Source organism: Schistocerca serialis, unplaced genomic scaffold, assembly GCF_023864345.2.
Source record: "Schistocerca serialis cubense isolate TAMUIC-IGC-003099 unplaced genomic scaffold, iqSchSeri2.2 HiC_scaffold_1192, whole genome shotgun sequence".
Classification (NCBI taxonomy): Eukaryota; Metazoa; Arthropoda; class Insecta; order Orthoptera; family Acrididae; genus Schistocerca; species Schistocerca serialis.
The window spans coordinates 290,001-295,000 of NW_026047395.1; the positions used below are offsets into that span (position 1 = coordinate 290,001).

Consider the following 5,000-nt stretch of genomic DNA (forward strand, 5'->3'; position numbering starts at 1 on the left):
GTGCTCCGATCTTTATCAAATTTGGCGTAGTGCGTCCGTGAGTGTTCGTACCTAATGTGCGTGAATTTGAAGTTCGTACGAGTAGTAGGAAAATACTTACGGCAAGTTTAGTGAAAACGCTTTGTGCCGCGCCCGGGAGCAGTCCCTGCCTGTGCTTGCCGCTACGCCTGCAGCGCTGACCGCGCGAGTGCGATACCACATTTTCACCGTCGAATTAGACAATTCTGCTGCAACTGCGGTGAAATTTCGCTCTCAGCAGCGCCTATACATATTACGCTTTCTGTGTAAATCTTATCGTAATACGACAAGTCGTTTTTATGCAAAGTCAGTTTTTGTGAAAAACGCATTTCCAGCTGCCATGCGCGAATCGTGTAGGTGTTCACACAATGTTTTAAGTATGTAAAAATCCTTCGATGCCTTTGAAAAGTTAATCAACTCTGTAAATTACTACGAAAAGCGGTACAGTGAAGTTTGATTCCATTTGCTCAAATAGTAACGGAGTGTGAAATACATCCATCACGTTATGTACTTCAGTGTCATAGAGAAAGGGTTTGCCTAAATATGTATAAAACAAATGCCTCACCGTGAATGGAACTACACTACTGGACGCTGGAGTTGTTGCTGAGAAACTGTGGAAGAGACCGTCACAGTAAGTAAGTGGCATTGCCAGTTTTCTGTTAATTTTGTGCCTGTCAGCGCGTCTTTCAAATTTCTTGCGCAGTGGCTCTCAGATTCACTGCACTGATAAACTGACTTAGGTACAATTAATTTAAACCGATAAAGTGGAAGCGTAGACCTCGTCCTTTCAGAACATGTTTGTAGTTTAGTTGTGTGACGCACAGTTGAAGAAATATAACTGCTAATGCAACGTCGTGCGTTCCCACTCGCACGTGTTCTGTAGAATCACTTGCGCGGTGTAAGCAGGAGATTTGCAGCCCCCACTCTGTGAGGAAAATCCTGTAGAGCATAGTTCTCGTAGTCTGGTCTTTCCCCTTCCCTAGTATGTTTTCTGTTCTATTTTATAATGCGTAATTTTACAAATAAAACCACTGAGATGAAGTGATGCGTCTGCTGACGTGCATTTCTGCAGAATTTCCCGCGCGGTGGCAAATCGGGCACCCTGCAGTCTACACCTAGTTGGCAAACGTCTGTAGTGTATAGGTTCCTTTAGTATAATGTATTTTCTTTCTGAAAATGATTTTGTTTTTGTTGTGTGATGAATAATTTAAGAAATAGAACTGTCAATGTAAAGTCGTGCATGCGCCGATGCGCCGTTCCATAGAAATTCCCACGCGGCGACAAAACTGACATTCTGCAGTTCCCAAATTAATTAGAAAATTCTGTATTGAATAGTATCTTGTAGTGTACTCTATGCTCTTTTCGAGAGTGCTTTCAATGTTCTTGTGTGATGTATACTTTAAGAAATAAAACTGTCAATGTAAAGTCATGCAGGCACCGACGCCCCACCCTGTAGAAACTCCAGCGTGGTGACAAAACCATCGGTCTGCAACCCTCATTGCAGTTAGCAAAAATCTTCAGTGCATAGGGTCCTTTAGTTTGCTATATTCTTTTTCTGAATATGCTTGTAGGTTTGTTGTTTGACAGATAATTGAAGAAATAAAACTGTCAAAGTGAGGCCGTGCGTGGGCCGACGCACCGTTCCCTTTCACTATCACGCTGCGCCGAAGCCGGTGTTCTGCAGTCTTATATTAGTTAGGAAAATTCTGTAGAGAATAGCTTCTTGTAGTGCACTCTGTGCTAATTCCGAATATGCTTTTAATTTTCTTGTGTGATTGATAGTTTTAGAGATATACCTGTCAATGTAAAGGCGTGCCGACGCCCGCCTTGTAGAAAATCCAGCGTGGTGACAAAACCGTCGGCTTGCAGCCCTCACCTTAGCTAGTAAAATTCTCTAGTGCGTAGGTTCCTTTAGTATGCTCTATTCTCTCACTGAATATGCTTCTAGCATGGTCGCGTGACGGATAACTTAAGAAATATAACTGTCAATGTAAAGTTGTGCGTGCGCTGACGCGCCGCCCGCTAAAATCTCTCACGCGGTAACAAATCCGGCGCTCTGCAGCCCCCACATTAGTTAGACAAATTCTGTAGTGAATAGTTCCTTGTAGTGTGCTTTATGCTCTGTTCGAATATGCTTGAAATTTTCTGTGTGATGGGTAGTTTAAGAAACAAAACTGTCATTGTGAAGTCCGGCGTGCGCCAACGCGCATTACTGTAGAAACTCAGCGCGGTGACAAAACCGTCGGTCTCCCACCATCACCCTAGTTAAGTAAACTCTATAGTGTGTAGGTTCCTGTAGTGTGTGTGTGTGTCATCCGCCGTACAAATATGCTTTTGGCTTTGGTGTGGAGTGCATAGCATAAGAGATATAGCTGATAAAGTTTACAAAAGTGAGTAATCTGCGGTCCCCGCCTTTGTTGAAAACTTTGTAGCTATAGGGTTTTGTAGTGCAACTCATGCGCTTTCCAAATATGTTTACAGTTCAGCTGTAGGATAAGTAGTCTAAGAAATATAATTGTTATTGTAACATCGTGCGTGCGGCCACGCACCGTTCAGGATAAACTCCCGCACGCTCCATACTAGAAGCGACGCCTTCCACTGCCCAGCTGAAACCAATATCAGAATGCGGGATTAAAAATAACCGCGAATTGCGGAGCAGTGGCGCACAGCAGAAGTAAGGTAGCGATAGAAATACTCGAAGGCTGTCTGCAACAGCGAAAGCGGTCGCGTGCCACAGCTGTCCAGGGCGCGGGAGGCTCGTCCCCAGCGGGCCAGTGCATACCTGCTCCAAGGCCGCGCGCCTAGGCTCGTCCCCAGCGCGGCAGCTGCTCGTCGCGCAGCGCACGGCAGCCGCTGCCAACGCACCGAACTAGCTTGGCGTCAGAAAGGCGGCCAGCCCCAAGATGGGGCAAAATAAGGACGCAGATCTAGAAAGTAGTGTTAGGAAAAGCACACAGGTTACAGCCATGACAACCGAAATAGCCGAAAAGTCAAAGACAGGTGATTTGCAAACGATGGTAGAAATGAGGGAAGAGCTAGAAGCATACATGTTCAATGAAAACAACAGGATAAACAACGTTCAAAAGAAATTCTTGTTAGGGAAAATGGCTGCCTATGAACAGATCCTAAGGAAATACGAGATGGAAATAGCGCAGCTGAAAACAGAGCTGAAATGTCTGAAGGAATCTCCCCCAACAACGGAACAACCACCTGTGAGCTATGCCACTGCAGTCAGCGCAAGCAAAGCCAAAACCGATAGAAAATCTACGCCAAACCATACCCCAAAAGTCCTTGTTTTTAGACCAGCAGATGGAAAACAGCCAGAGAAAGAGCTACAAGACACCATAAAAGACATTGTAAAAGGAACACTGAAGGACGTCAAGATCACCAAATGTAGGACACTGAAGGATAGTGGTGTCATCTTAGAGGTGCCAAATGACGCTGAAGCAGAGAAAATAAAGAACTGTAGGGAAATAGGCGACTCAGGGATCACAGTAACTGACCCCAGGAAGAAAAACCCAAGGGTGATCCTGTTTGATGTTCCAAGACAAATCAGCGACGAAGAACTGGTAACGGAGCTCTACACAAGGAACCTTTCTTCAATAGGCGGCACAAAGGAGGCTGCTGAGACAGGAATAAGAGCACTATTTAAAACAGGTCCAAGGAACACAGATACCGTAAACATCGTCCTGGAAATGGAAGCAAAGTTTTGGCATCACCTGATGGCACAAGGACGAGCATACATAAACTGTACCTCTCACCGGCTACAGAAATTTAGCAAGGCGACCAGGTGCTACAAATGCCATGGTTTTGGGCACACAACACAAACTTGCAGAAGTGCTGAAACAATCTGTGGGCACTGCGCAGCACCAGGACATAGCATTAAGGAATGCAGTAATAAGAACAAGGCACCACAGTGTGCAAACTGTAAGCACTGGAAGAAACCACATGACCACTCAATAATGGACAAAAACTGCCCGGAATATGTCAGATTCATGGCGAAAGAAGAACTAAGAACTGAATATGGCCAGTAACACTTCTACGCCACAGTCCCCAGGTCGACAGTTAGATGAGGTGAACACAAAGTCCAGCACCCTCAAGATTCTCCAAATAAATGGGCAGAGATCCAAAGTAGTGCCTAGTCAAGCATCACTTAAGATGGAAGAGGAAAACCTTGATATTGTTCTTATCCAAGAGCCCTATGTAACGGACAATAAAATTAGAGGATATCCTGCAGGTTTCCGCCTAGTATACAGCAGCAACCATGGAGTACCGAAAGCAGCGATAGGAATACGAAATACAAACTTGACCATTCTGCAGATAACCTCCCTTTGTGATGCTCATACCGCTGTAGCTGCAGTAACTGGCGACTTTGGAGAAATATACATAATAAGCCTGTACTGCCAGTTCCATACCCCAATTGACGAATATTTACATCGACTGGATACCATCATCCGAGAAATACGTGGAAAGGCCATCATAATTGCAATGGATGCGAATGCCATGTCACCACTATGGCACAGCCTGGACACAGATGAAGCAGGAAGAAAACTAGAGGATCTCATCTTCCAACATGGCTTAACTGTATTAAATCGAGATTCACCACTAACAACTTTCAGTGGGCCAGCTGGGGAAAATAACATCGACGTAACACTTTGCTCAGCAAACATGTCAAGGATGGTCTCTAGATGGACGATTCAAGAGGAATGGACCTCAAGTGACCACAGGGCAATCACGTTTGAGATCTCAAAACAACAAAGGGAGAGGGTCACAGAAGAGCTACTTAGATACAACACCACCTTTGCAAAATGGCAAGTTTTTGACCGCCAGCTGACCACCAGAGTGGAAAACTGGCGAGACACAGCAGGAACAAATGTAAATGATAAAGTAGACCTCCTACAGACAGCAATACTAGAGAGCTGCAAGAAGGCAATGAGAAGAAAAACACTGCTGAAAAATGCTGTACCTTGGTGGAATGAAAC

The 5,000-nt window shown here is 44.9% G+C and overlaps 1 pseudogene; it reads left to right on the plus strand.

Moving 5' to 3' along the window:
- Window positions 1-23, plus strand: part of LOC126434650 (large subunit ribosomal RNA) — a 3,041-nt pseudogene extending 3,018 nt beyond the window's left edge.
- Window positions 24-5,000: the final 4,977 nt, after the last annotated feature.